Below are 14,990 nucleotides of genomic sequence, written 5' to 3' on the forward strand. Positions count from 1 at the left end.
TCGCAACTGCACTAACACATACACACACAAATCAATGTAGCACAACTTTGCTAGCACCAACTATGCTTTATATCTGTCCTATACATAACATATATATGTGTACACATATATTATCTCTAACTGTCCATCAAATATCTATATAACCTCTCTTCATTTAATGTAAACATGTATTGTCATCGTACCTCTGTGCCCAGGACATACGTGAAAACGAGAGGTAACTCAATGTATTACTTCCTGGTAACACATTTTATACGTAAAAATAAATATAAGTAAATACACACACGCACACAAATAGATATAATCACACACATACAAATATATATACTGTACATACAGGCATAATATATATATATATATATACACACACACACACTAATCGTATTCATATATTATATGTACTTTGTAGTTACATGCTAATGCGCTAAGAATATCCGCAACATCAATTTTCTTTGCCCAGAAAACAGAGAGAAAGAAAACAGCGAGGCCTTTAACCATCACCGTAAAAAAATGAAAAACAACAATAAAAAGGAGCGATACCATAAAGCGCAAACACTTTTGGGAAAAAAAGAAATATTTTTTAGACGTTTACAATTCCACAGACGGTCACAGTCCTAATAAACCCCTTTTCATTAACAACGAAGGCCTGTAAATAAAAACAGTGGGGGGAAATAAGAAAGTAGCTCTACTGTTTTGAACATCCAATGGTTAACAACACGTCCTCTGCCAAGAGAGGCCGGCGACCCAATGCCAAGCCGCAGAGGAGCTCCACCGCCCCCGTAGGGCCCGCTTACCATAAATAAAATAACAATAGGGTTTATTATAGGGATCTGCAGGTCTATCCACAGCTTAGGAGGGCAATGCCTCACCCCGCTGTGTCCCTACTGCCCCACCATACAAAGACCTGCTTCCTTGTTGCCACACCATAAACATGCCTGCTATAGGGCCATCCCAATCCCCCCTGTTATTAAGACTCCCCCCTCCCCCTGTTATTGGGGTTTCCCAGCCTGCTCAGGGTGGGGAGAGGAACACATAAGGGGGTCCCCCTTACCTGCTGGGCACACTGGGGGCTCCCTGGGGTGCTGCGATCCTGGCTGCTGCAGGGAGAAGCTCAGATCTGCTGAGTTGTAATTGTTACTGTTTCCTGGAATTACTCACTCACAGATTCCTTTCATTCATAAAAACACAGTCATGCACTGACGTCATCCTCCAGGGGAGGGGGGAGGGGCTCAGGGCAGTCACATGATGAGGGGTGTGGGCAAAGACGTCATTGTGGTTTCCAGCAAGGGCGGGGTTTAGGCTTAAAGGGGCATTCCCCTCCCAGTATGTATGTTATCATTCGATTGGAGGTGTCATTGTGTTGATATACTGCCAACAGTGTACACAGCACTTTACAAAATGACAACACAATGTCAATAAAGGGCAAACAGTGACTAAAAGAGGAACATGACAACATAAGTCCCTGCCCCAAAGAGCTTGCAATCTAAGTGGTTGGTTTGTAAACCCGGTGAGCGGAGACTTGGGAGGGGTTTGATTTCCTCCGGCTGCTCCCTTTAGTGTGATGTGATGTCACGGTCTGACCAACAAGAGTTTGCACAGGCAGAGCCCCCACCTCACCTCCTCCCCTTATCTTTTTTTTTTTCAAACATTTTTTATTAGGTAGGTGTTACAGACCAGGTAAAACGACATTTCAAGTAATCTTCAATACCTAATCTCCTCCCCTTATCTTTATTGGCTTCTGATAAGGACAGAGCGCAATAAAGGGGGAAAGAAAACAGTGGATTTATAATCATTTGCCCATTCAGAGGCCCCAAAGAAAAAGGCAGCCAAATATTTGCTTTTAGCACCGTTAGATTAGTTTAGCAGATTGGACGGTTATATTCCTCACAAGAAGTTTTTTTTTGGGGGGGGGGATCGTACCATTGAATTTAAAATGTTTATTTATTCCTGTAAGTCCAGTGACATGTGGGATTTCTTTTTTTTTTGTAACTTATTTTTTATTAAATTTTTTAGAGATCATAGGGAAAGGGATACAGAAATAGAGAAAAGGGGGGTGGGAGGTAGGTACCACCAATTTAACACCGGTATCAAAAATACAAAACTATAACGACGCCAGACATCACAACTCCACAAATAACACAGAATTACCAGCTCTCAAAGAGAGAATACAGTCCTCAGTCCGTAGTGACTCAAAAATTCACCTATTGCCCCTAGAGTACCAGGGCTCCCAAACTTTTTGAAAATTTCTTGAGTTACAGTATGTCTTACATAGAACAAATGGAGAGAAGAAGGCGGTGCAGCTGCCTACGTCAGTGAAACAGACCGGGAATCCTCTAGATCAGCAAACTATACATTTATTGGCACATTAAACAGCAAAAAACGTTCACTCTGTGTTACGCCAGTGCTTCCCGCAGACAAGACCCGTCCCCTGAGCTGAAGGGGGAAGTGGTAATACACGCACCCGCAGCAAAGGGAGCGTGTCCGGAGTGTGGTATGAAGCGTTGCCAGGCCAGGTGTAGTAAGGTAGACAATACTTGCCGGTACCGGTTGTAGAGATAGAGTGAATGATGCCTTGCCGAAGTCAGGGAGTGGAGAGTGGAGATAGGTCGTAGTCCAAGCCGTGTTCAAGAGTGAGCATTGTCCAAGGAGTGCCGAGATCGAGAGCCAGAGGGGGTAGTCGTACGAGCTGCGTCAGAACCTGTGAAAACACTGAGAGAATCCAGAAGTACTTCCATACAGAGACTATGTCGAGCAAAGACTGAGAGCAGAGAGGAGCTAGATAAAGCAGGAAGGTCCAATTAGGAACGGAGGCGGGACAGGGAGACACTGCAGATTGGTGCAGGGATAACAGGCCAGGTGAGTCTTGTTAGTAACCTGAGTATGCCCGTGCAGTGTGCGGGGGCGGAGCCTGAGGTCCGGGGGACGGGAATAAGAGTGTGCAGACTGAGCGTGCTCCGTAACTCGTGTACGCGTGTGAACCGAGCCAGTGGATGGTGCAGGTGTGCGTGCAGGTGTGCGTGCAGGAGGGCGTGGGCGCGCCCGGCGCTGAGCAACAGGAAGCGCCGAGGGAAGTGATCCCGCGACGGCGGCAGGGGCGAGGAGCCGTGGAGGCCGGTAAGGCAGGATTGTTTTGTGTGTCCAGGGGCTCCCTGCGGGGAGGGAGTGCTCTGTGTGGGGAGCGAGGAGAACGCCGATTCCTGACAGTACCCCGCTCTTCAGGAACGGCCTCAAGACGGTCCAAGAACGGTTTCTCTGGAAACTTTTTCCTGAAGGACTTAAGAAGGGCCGGGGCATGAATGTCCTTTGAAGGTACCCAGGATCTCTCTTCAGGGCCAAAGCCCTTCCACTGCACCAAGAACTGGAGCTGACCCCTGGATAGGCGAGAATCCAAAAGAGAGTGAACTTCGTATTCCTCGTTATTTTGTACAGTAATGGGATCCGGTTTACGAGTCTGATCCGGAAAGAAGTGACTGGAGATAAATGGTTTTAAGAGGGACACATGAATGACATTTGGAATCTTCATACTGGGTGGTAGTTGGAGCCGGAATGCCATGGGATTGATTTGTTCACAAATAGGGAAGGGACCCAGGAACTTAGGTGCCAGTTTAGGAGATGGTACCTTGAGGTAGATATTCCTAGAGGATAGCCATACCAAATCCCCTGGTTTGTAACTGGGCGCCGAACGACGACGACGATCGCCTGTAGTTTCGATCTGCGGGAGGAGTTGAGAAGGGTAGACTGAATCCTGGACCATGCGGTTTGGAGGGAAGAAATGCGTTCATCTACGGCTGGTACTCCAGAAGGACTGTTGGGGATGGGAAGACAGTGAGGGTGGAACCCATAATTTATAAAGAAGGGCGACTCCCGGGTGGACTCGTTTTTGGCAGAATTGACGGCATACTCTGCCCAAGAGAGGAGTTGAGCCCAATCATCCTGGAAATCGGATATAAAACATCTCAGGTACTTCTCCAGGGATTGATTGATTCTCTCCATTTGTCCATTGGACTGAGGATGATAGGCGGAAGAGAAAGAAGAAGAGATGCCCAATCTCTTCGTGAAAGCTCTCCAAAATTTGGATACGAACTGAGAACCTCTGTCAGAAACAATGAACGAAGGGATCCCATGAATCCGGAAAATCTGCTCCGTAAAGATATCAGCAAGGGACATCTTCGAGAACCTGTCCATGACCACCAAGATAGTGTTCATTCCTCTGGACCTGGGCAACTCCACGATGAAGTCCATAGAAATGTGGGACCAGGGGCGGTCGGGAACTGGAAGGGGTAACAGAAAACCCTGAGGCTTTTGACGGAGAGTCTTGCTTTGAGCGCACGTGGGGCATGCGCGGGTAAATTCCAGAATATCTTGAGACATCCTTGGCCACCAGAAATTCCGACGAATGAGATCAGTAGTCTTCTTAAAACCTGGATGACCTGCAGATTTAGAGGAGTGACCCCAAGACAGGACCTCTGGAACAAATTTGGATGGTACAAAGAGTTTGTTGTCGGGAACGACCAAGTCCTTGGGAATGCGTCTCTGGGAGTGCAAAATCTTGTCAAGATTCTTGAAAGAAGACATGGCGAGAATCCTCTCATGTGGAAGGATAGTCTCCAAAGATTCCTCTGGCCTCTCTTCAGAAGAATGTATTCGGGAGAGTGCGTCTGCCTTTACGTTCTTGGTCCCGGGGATATAGGACAGGTGAAAATCGAATCGAGAAAAAAAAAAAAGAGCCCAACGAGCCTGTCGTGGACCAAGGCGTCGAGCGTTCTCTATGTAAAGAAGGTTCTTGTGGTCCGTGAGAATAGTAAACGGCTCTTTCGACCCCTCCAGCAGGTGTCTCCAGTCTTGAAGAGCCATCTTCATGGCCAGAAGTTCCCTGTTAACCACGTCATAGTTCCTCTCGGCAGACGAGAACTTCTTGGAAAAATATGCACAGGGATGTAACTTATCTTGGGGCGTGGGTCTCTGGGAAAGAACGGCACCAGTGCCGCAATCAGAAGCGTCGACCTCCAGGACGAAGGGAAGTTCGATGTTGGGATGACGGAGAATAGGTGCGGATATAAAGGCTTCCTTGAGTGTCTCGAAGGCGGAGATGGCCTCAGATGACCAAGCAGAAGGATCAGCTCCTATTTTGGTGAGCGCAGTGAGGGGTGCCACAATGGTGGAAAAACTCTGTATAAACTTACGATAGTAATTAGCGAACCCTAAAAAACGTTGTATGGCCTTGAGAGAGTTGGGTCTTGGCCATTCAGTGACTGCTTGAAGTTTACCGGAGTCCATCATAAACCCCTCATCGGAAATGATATACCCCAGGAACGGAGTAGAGGTCTGATGAAAGGTGCACTTCTCCAGTTTGGCGTACAAATGGTGTTCACGGAGACGGGAAAGGACGTAGGAGGTGTGGCCTATATGGTCCTGGAGATCTTTGGAACAAATCAGGATATCATCCAAGTATACAATAACAAAAATATTGAGTACCTTACGAAAGACGTCGTTGATGAAATCCTGGAAGACAGCGGGAGCATTACATAAGCCGAAAGGCATTACCAGATATTCGTAGTGTCCACTACGCGTGTTGAAGGCCGTCTTCCATTCATCCCCCTTCCTGATGCGCACCAGGTTATAGGCACCACGTAGATCCAACTTGGAAAAAATCTTGGCCCCCTGTAATTTATCGAACAGTTCGGTAATAAGGGGAAGGGGGTAACGATTTTTAATAGTGATGTGGTTTAAACCCCTGTAGTTGATGCAAGGCCTCAACGACCCGTCCTTTTTCTTGACGAAGAAAAACCCAGCCCCTGCTGGGGAATTGGAGTGACGAATAAAGCCTTTCTTGAGATTCTCCTGGATATATTCATCCATAGCGTGACATTCTGGTAACAACAAGGCGTAGGTCTTGGACTTGGGTAGGGAGTAACCAGGAACTAGATCGATTGGACAATCGTAAGTCCTGTGTGGCGGCAAGAGGTCTGACTGTACCTTATTGAAAACGTCCCGGAATTGATGGTAAACGGAAGGTAGAATAACTTCGAGAACAGAGGTATTGGCCAGCAGTTGATGAGTCTCGTCTGACCTCGGCCTCCAGGAAATGGGAGCAGAGGAAGTCCAGTCAATGAGAGGATTGTTAAGCTGTAGCCAAGGAAGACCAAGGGTGATGGGTATCCCAGGAGCGTGAATGGCATCGAGAACTAAGATCTCCTTGTGCAGATGTGAGGACAGAAGCAAGGGAGCCGTCTCTAAGGAGATGTGGGCCGGGGTAAGAGGACGTCCATCGATACCGGCGAGTGCGATGGGAACCTTCTTTCTCACGAGTGGTATGCGGTTTAACCTGGCGAATTCAAGATCCACAAAGTTTCCTCCAGCTCCTGAGTCAATGAAAGCGGCGGTAGAAGTCTTGAACTTATCGCCTGAAAGGAAGACTGGAAACGTAAGTTTCTTAGGGAGTTCACATTTAGAAAGGGGACATGGAGACATTACACCCAGAGAGAGCCCCTCTGTACTCACTGGGTGTTCCCGTTTCCCGGACGCAGTGGATACTCCCGAACCAGATGTTCCATGGATCCGCAGTAGAAACACAATCCCCCGGCGTGGCGGAACTGCCGTATCGGTGTGCGGATGTGTTGTAACCCCAATTGCATTGGCTCTGGCAACTCCAGTGCAGGACGAAGAGGTATGGTAGCACTTGGGGGAGCAGGAGTGTTGCTGGGAGTACTGGAGAACGGAACTTGAAAGTTATGGACGCGAGTGCGCTGACGCTCTGAGCGGCGTACCTGGATACGTTGATCCACTCGGACAGCCAAATCAATGAGGACCTTCAATTGATCCGGCCTGGATTGACGAGAGAGTTCATCCTTGATGGGATCTGCCAGGCCTTGCCAGAACACGGAGACGAGAGCCTCTTGTCCCCAGTTAGTCTCGGCTGCTAGAGTCCGGAATTCCACAGCATACTGCGTCACCATTCGCCGTCCCTGAGTGATCTGGAGGAGAGAAACAGATGCCATCTCCCGACAAGCGGGAGAATCGAATACTCGTTGAAACTCGGCTTTAAATGCCGGGTAATCTTGGGTAAGGTCAGAACGTCGCTCCCAAACCGGGGAAGCCCAAGCCAGGGCACTGCCAGTGAGGAGGTTATAAATGTAGGCTACCTTCTTGCGATCAGTATTGTAGAGATGGGGGGCCATTTCAAACTGCACCTCACACTGGTTTAAGAAACCCCTACAATCTTGCGGTTCACCTGCATAAGGCTTGGGGGGAGGAATCCTTACATCTGAGCTGCTAACTGCGCTTGCGGAGTGGGGGCTTACATCTGGCGGGGTCGCGGTCGGTACCCTGTCTGAGAGTACTGCGACCTGGCGTGTAAGTGCCACAATTTGATCCGCCATGGCCTGGTTTTGCTGAAGCAGATTGGAGAGAAACTGTTGAAGTTCAGTCTGGTCTGCGTCTTGTGGGCTCGACATAATGTTACGCCGGTGCTGCCCGCAGACCAGACCCGTCCCCTGAGCTGAAGGGGGAAGTGGTAATACACGCACCCGCAGCAAAGGGAGCGTGTCCGGAGTGTGGTATGAAGCGTTGCCAGGCCAGCTGTAGTAAGGTAGACAATACTTGCCGGTACCGGTTGTAGAGATAGAGTGAATGATGCCTTGCCGAAGTCAGGGAGTGGAGAGTGGAGATAGGTCATAGTCCAAGCCGTGTTCAAGGGGTTACCAGAGTGAGCGTTGTCCAAGGAGTGCCGAGATCGAGAGCCAGAGGGGGTAGTCGTACGAGCTGCGTCAGAACCTGTGAAAACACTGAGAGAATCCAGAAGTACTTCCATACAGAGACTATGTCGAGCAAAAACTGAGAGCAGAGAGGAGCTAGATAAAGCAGGAAGGTCCAATTAGGAACGGAGGCGGGACAGGAAGAGCTACAGGGAGACACTGCAGATTGGTGCAGGCATAACAGGCCAGGTGAGTCTTGTTAGTAACCTGAGTATGCCCATGCAGTGTGCGGGGGCGGAGCCTGAGGTCCGGGAATAAGAGTGTGCAGACTGAGCGTGCTCCGTAACTCGTGTACGCGTGTGAACCGAGCCAGTGGATGGTGCAGGTGTGCGTGCAGGAGGGCGTGGGCGCGCCCGGCGCTGAGCAGAGGAATCGCCGTGGGGAGTGATCCCGTGACGGCGCAGGGGCGAGGAGCCGTGGAGGCCGGTAAGGCAGGATTGTTTTGTGTGTCCAGGGGCTCCCTGCGGGGAGGGAGTGCTCTGTGTGGGGAGCGAGGAGAACGCCGATTCCTGACACTCTGACATGTTTCGTGCGAGGAATCGCACTTTATCAAAGAGCATATGTCACACATAAGCTGTTAGTCTTTCCATAGATTGTACCTCATTTACTCTCGAGATGATCTCTCTTCTTCAGAGGGGCTGGGGCTTTTTCCAGGCACCTGCGTTTGCACATCTTGCCACGGTCAAGATATGTAACAATAATTTATATTTATTTTTGTTTAAGTTATCTAGTGGCTTACCAAGGACCATTATAATCGGGTCTATAGGGATTCTTATCCCAATAGTTTCTCGCAGCAAATTCTGCACATTTCCCAGAATCTCTGTATTTTGGGGCAAACCCACCAGATATGGGCCATATCTCTGACCCGGCCGCAACCCCTCCAGCAAAGATTTGTGGTCTCTGGATAATTCTGCCTCAACCTGAGGCGTTAGATACCACCTGAACATAACTTTATAAATATTCTCTTTAGAAATTGTGCATAATTATGTAATCATTCCATTGACCCAAATAGCTTGCCAGCCTTCCTAAGGAATCTCTACCTGAAAATCATGGACTCATTGATCCATATAACGGTGTGTGCAGGGGGCCTTAAATTCCTGAGAAGTGAGAACTTGGTATAATATTGAGATAAGACCCCACTGATAACTTATTTTTCTAAATAGTTCTTCAAATACAGAACACTCTGGGAAAGACCTACCCAGGGACAGCTTCCTAAAATAGTGGGAAACTTGTAAAAATCTGAATATATTTGTATATAGTTATCATATCCCCTCTTAGACGCCTCTTTTCTAATGTATATAAATCTAATTTAGCTAGCCTCTCCTCATAAGTTAGATTGTCCATCCCCTTTATTAATTTGGTGTCTCTTCTCTGCACTCTCTCTAGTTCCATAATGTCTTTTCTTAGGATTGGTGCCCAAAATTATACTCCATACAGCCATTGCCAAACCAATTGCGTCCATAGTCAACTCTATCCTGTCTGCAGGCCATATCCCTAAGACCTGGAAAACTGCCAGAGTTGTCCCAATCTTCAAAAGTGGGGACAAAAAAACTGTCTCAAACTACAGGCCAATCTCACTTCTCCCAACTCTATACAAAGTCATGGAAAAATGTGTCCACTCCCAATTAAGCGATTTCTACACCAAGACAAATTTCCCTAGCCAATTCCAATCTGGCTTTCGTCCCAAACACTCCACCGTAACTACCCTGCTAAAAGTTTGCAATGAAATCCAATGTGGAATGGAACGGGGACAACTCACTGGTGCAGTATTCCTAGATTTTGCAAAGGCTTTTGACACAGTTGATCATGCTATCCTGCTTAACAAACTCCAGAGCTCTGGAATAGGGAAGCATGCTTTAAGCTGGTTTCAGTCCTACCTATCAGAAAGATCCCAACATGTGTCCATCTCAGGCTCTAACTCCAACCCCCTGGATATCACCTGTGGTGTCCCGCAAGGCTCTGTTCTGGGGCCCCTACTCTTCTCAGTGTTCATTAATGATCTTCCCACAGCTTGTAAGGAAGCCTCAATACACATGTATGCAGATGACACAATCCTATATGCACACAGCCATAGCCTCTCTGACCTTCAACACATACTTCAGTCTGACTTTTTGAGACTCGAAAATTGGATTTCCCAAAACAAACTGTTTTTAAACACTGACAAGACTGTAACAATGGTATTTGGGACCAAGACTAAATTTGTAAAGCTCCCAGTGACTGAGCTCCTGATTAGAACCAACGCTAACACCACCCTAACACCTGTCACTAGTTTTAAATACCTGGGCTTATGGTTTGACTCCCACTTAACATTCGGGATGCACATTGATACCCTGACAACCAAGACCTATGCCAAACTAGGGGTACTTTACAGGAACAAATCCTCCCTAAGTCTCCTGGTCAGAAAGCGTATCGCACAGCAGATGCTAATGCCAATTATTGACTATGGAGACATAGTATATGGCTCGGCACCTCAAACCCACCTTAGCAAACTTGACACCCTCTACAATTCAATTTGTCGTGTTGTTCTCCAATGCAACTACAACACACATCACTGCGTAATGCTCAAAGAACTAGATTGGTCAACACTAGAGTCTAGGTGCAAAGTTCACCTTTCCTGTCTTGCCTTTAAATTCTTCATGGGCAAGCTACCCAGCTACCTGAACAAGCTCCTCACCCCTACCACTTGCAGCACTTATCACCTGAGATCAGACTCCAAAAGACTGTTCATGGTCCCAAGGCTCAACAAAGTATCAGGACGTTCCTCCTTCTCCTACCGTGCACCCCAAAACTGGAACAACCTACCAGAGACCCTCACATCCACCACCAGTTTAAGTTCTTTCAAATCTAAGGGTGTCTCACATATTAACCTGGCCTGTAACTGTTTCATACGCTCATAATATATATTTTCTTTAACTGTGCACGCAATGTCTTGTATATACAGGCATACCCCACTTTAAGTACACTCACTTTAAGTACACTCGCGAGTAAGTACATATCGCCCAATAGGCAAACGGCAGCTCGCGCATGCGCCTGTCAGCACGCCCTGAACAGCAATACCGGCTCCCTACCTGTACCGAAGCTGTGCGCAAGCGGGGAGACTATAGAGCCTGTTACACATGCGTTATTTACATCAGTTATGCACGTATATGATGATTACAGTACAGTACATGCATTGATAAGTGGAAAAAAGGCAGTGCTTCACTTTAAGTACATTTTCGCTTTACATACATGCTCCGGTCCCATTGCGTACGTTAACGCGGGGTATACCTGTAATGTATACCCTGCTCATTTATGTAACTGTACTTGTAACCATAGTGGTAAAATGATAAGTGCAAATAAGCGCTAGTGTAATCAATAATATACAATAATACAAACAGAGGAACGAAACCTGTGATACAGTCTGTGATGAAGGTAGTCCTTGAGCTGCCTGAGAGGTTGATCTGGTATCTTCCAACCAGATTAGAAGATTGTGTAGAATAACCTCCTGTGGCGCTGAGGAAAGTTGATGGAATAGAGTCTTGTGCAGTAGTTTCTTCTTGTATAGATACCTCAGAGGGGGAGACAAGAGATAAACAAAAACACCACAATAGTGTATTACCCTTGAGACAATATAAGACCTGGTGGTGAAGGTATAAAGAGCATTTAATGGTTAAAACAATTGTGTCTACAATTGATGTAAAACATGTACTGGGTTAATAAACAGTAGATGAACTCCTGTTGAATAAATGAAAAAGAGGCTTCCAAGCGCTTGTGCTTAGTGAAGCCGTGCTGCTCCGCCGATGGTAAAAACTGTAATCCTACTCACCGTCCTTGAGTAGGACATGTGCAGTGGTACGGGGTCTTTTGCCAGGGGTAGCCGCTTGCTGTGGGGTGCCGGACGTCCGTTTGGTGCGGGGAGATCTCCTGGTGTCCTCGTGGTCTCAATGCCAACAGAGTATTTTCCAAACGTCTCCTCTGCTGACGTCACCGCCTGGTGTACACAGCTACTGAGTCCATGGATGGCCACAAACCTTCCTACGCGTTTCGAAACTCCTATTCGCGGGTTTCTTCGTCAGGGAATATATATTCGTTTGGAAAATACTCTGTTGGCATTGAGACCACGAGGACACCAGGAGATCTCCCCGCACCAAACGGACGTCCGGCACCCCACAGCAAGCGGCTACCCCTGGCAAAAGACCCCGTACCACTGCACATGTCCTACTCAAGGACGGTGAGTAGGATTTCAGTTTTTACCATCGGCGGAGCAGCACGGCTTCACTAAGCACAAGCGCTTGGAAGCCTCTTTTTCATTTATTCAACAGGAGTTCATCTACTGTTTATTAACCCAGTACATGTTTTACATCAATTGTAGACACAATTGTTTTAACCATTAAATGCTCTTTATACCTTCACCACCACGTCTTATATTGTCTCAAGGGTAAAACACTATTGTGGTGTTTTTGTTTATCTCTTGTCTCCCCCTCTGAGGTATCTATACAAGAAGAAACTACTGCACAAGACTCTATTCCATCAACTTTCCTCAGCGCCACAGGAGGTTATTCTACACAATGTACTTGTAACCATGTATTATTTGTTTTACTCTGTGCCCAGGACATACTTGAAAACGAGAAGTAACTCTCAATGTATTACTTCCTGGTAAAAATATTTTATAAATAAATAAATAAAAAATATTCAAGGTGTGGTCTTACTAGTTTTTGTATATACTTGTATACTTATCATATCCCCTCTTAGACGCCTCTTTTCTAATGTAAATAAATCTAATGTACACTGCCGACACGTTTAAATCGAGCAGGGCTAGTTCCGCAAGCCGGGAAATGTCCCGGCTTGCGAGCCGCACTCCCTCGGCTTGCCGCGCGTCACCGATGCGCGGTCACACGTCATCGGGTGTCAGCGCCCCCTGCACGTGCGTCCAGGGCTCCCCGAGGGAGTCCTGGTGTCCCGCGATCGCGGGATGGCGGCAGGGAGTTCCGGGGGACCCGGCGGACCCGATCGGAGGGCGCTCTTCCGCTGCTTCGGCGTGCGCCCGGCACCCTCCGGCGCGCGCCAGGTTACTGCTGCGGCAGAGAACGGGCAAATGCTCGAATAAACTCTGCCGCAGCAGTAGCTAGCCTCTCCTCATAAGTTAGAATGTCCATCCCCTTTATTAATTTGGTGGCTCTTCTCTGCACTCTCTCTAGTTCCATAATGTCTTTTCTAAGGAGTGGTGCCCAAAATGGTACTCCATATTCAAGGTGTGGTCTTACTAGTGCTTTGTAAAGGGGCATAATTATGTTTACTTCCCTTCCATCCATTGCCCGTTTAATGCAAGATAAGATCTTGTTTGACTTTGCAGCTACTGCATGACATTGGGCACTATTGCTAAGCCTGCTGTCTACAAGCACTCCTAAATCCTTCTCCATCAAGGATTCCCCCAATTTATCCCCATTTAATTTGTAAGTCGCCTTTTTATTCTTGCATCCCAAATGCATAACCTTAGATTTATCTGTATTAAAACTCATTTGTCATTTACCTCCCCACGTTTCCAGTCTCTCCAAGTCATTCTGAAGAGAAATTACATCCTGCTCTGATTCTATTACCTTACACAATTTAGTATCATCAGCAAAGATGGAGACTTTGCTCTCTATCCCAACCTCAAGGTCATTAATAAACAAGTTAAAAAGCAGGGGTCCCAGTACCGATCCCTGAGGTACTCCACTCACGACTTTAGCCCAACCTGAAAAAGTTCCATTTATGACAACCCTCTGTTGTCTGTCCTTTAACCAGTTTTCAATCCAGGTGCATATATTATTACTGAGTCCAATGTTCTTTATTTTGTACACCAACCTCTTGTGTGAAACCGTATCAAAAGCCTTTGCAAAATCTAAGTAGACCACATCAATTGCATTACCCTGGTCTAAATTCCTACTTACCTCCTCAAAGAAACAAATAAGGTTAGTTTGGCAAGATCTATCCTTCATAAATCCATGCTGACTATTACTAATAATTTTGTTTTCCATAAGGTATTCCTGAATATTATCCCGTATTAAACTTTCAAGTAGTTTCCCTACTATTGAAGTCAGGCTTACAGGTCTGTAATTTCCTGGTTGTGATCTAGCTCCCTTTTTAAATATAGGCACCACATCTGCTTTACGCCAATCTTGTGTACAGAGCCTGTGGAAATGGAGTCCTTGAATATTAAATATAATGGTTTGGCTATTACTGAGCTTAACTCCTTGAGAACTCTTGGATGTATGCCATCGGGGCCAGGTGCCGTATTTACTTTAATTTTTTCAAGTCGCTAATGAACTTCTTCCTCAGTTAACCAATTGTTCATTAATATGGAGGTTGTGGCTTCCTCCTGCGGCACTACTATTGAGGTTTGTTTGAGAAGGTACCCGGGCGCTATCTCTGTGTGGCTTATCTGATGTGCGGAAGTATAAAAAGAGTGGTGTAATACTGCCTGTGAGTGGTTTTCAAGTGGTATCCTCTTGTGACTCGGAACCCCAGCAGGATCTATCCAGGACCCTTGTAGGTAATGAATACAAAAAGGATGGGGGAGCACAATAGTTGGAAACAGGCAGTGTTATAGAACTTGTAATTGCTCTTTAAGATGAAGAAGTTATATCCTGAGCACGTATGGTAGCTCAGGTATCTAATGTCTAATTGGAAGGATAGGCACACATGGGTGTATGTATGTTGGTGAGAAGGTGAAATAAAATAAAGGTATATATAACTTACACGGCCTTGTGTGGTCCATAAACACACCATCCCCCCCCCCCTCATTGACGTATATATATGTATATGTGTTAACCCTATCCTCCTTTCTGTTTATACGAGAGGAAATCCCCCTGGAGCGGCACTGTGAACCAACGAAGCAAGCGGCCCACATATCAAGAAGAAGAACTCGTATCGCAAGAAGAAAAGCCTCGTCAGAAGCACACGGGACTCCCAAAGAAACTCTGATGCGACTGGGCTTACACAAGGCCGTGTAAGTTATATATACCTTTATTTTATTTCACCTTCTCACCAACATACATACACCCATGTGTGCCTATCCTTCCAATTAGACATTAGATACCTGAGCTACCATACGTGCTCAGGATATAACTTCTTCATCTTAAAGAGCAATTACAAGTTCTATAACACTGCCTGTTTCCAACTACTGTGCTCCCCCATCCTTTTTGTATTCAGGCACTACTATTGAACTTGATTCTTCCCTGGTAAACACATAGGTAAAGAATTTGTTTAATACCTCAGCTT

The 14,990-nt window shown here is 46.6% G+C and overlaps 1 protein-coding gene across 2 annotated transcripts in view; it reads right to left on the minus strand.

Annotated features, from left to right (window-relative positions):
• Positions 1–14,990, minus strand: part of MAFF (MAF bZIP transcription factor F) — a 143,416-nt gene that overhangs the window by 11,019 nt on the left and 117,407 nt on the right. The window contains exon 1 of one of the 2 annotated variants that reach the window (XM_075573695.1): positions 1,049–1,215. The exons of the other annotated variant lie outside the window; for it this stretch is intronic. The gene's annotated coding sequence lies outside the window, so the exon portion shown is untranslated. Of the gene's footprint in view, positions 1–1,048; positions 1,216–14,990 lie in introns of those variants that run through there. 2 annotated transcript variants of the gene reach the window in all.

Source organism: Ascaphus truei, chromosome 17, assembly GCF_040206685.1.
Source record: "Ascaphus truei isolate aAscTru1 chromosome 17, aAscTru1.hap1, whole genome shotgun sequence".
Taxonomy (NCBI): domain Eukaryota; kingdom Metazoa; phylum Chordata; class Amphibia; order Anura; family Ascaphidae; genus Ascaphus; species Ascaphus truei.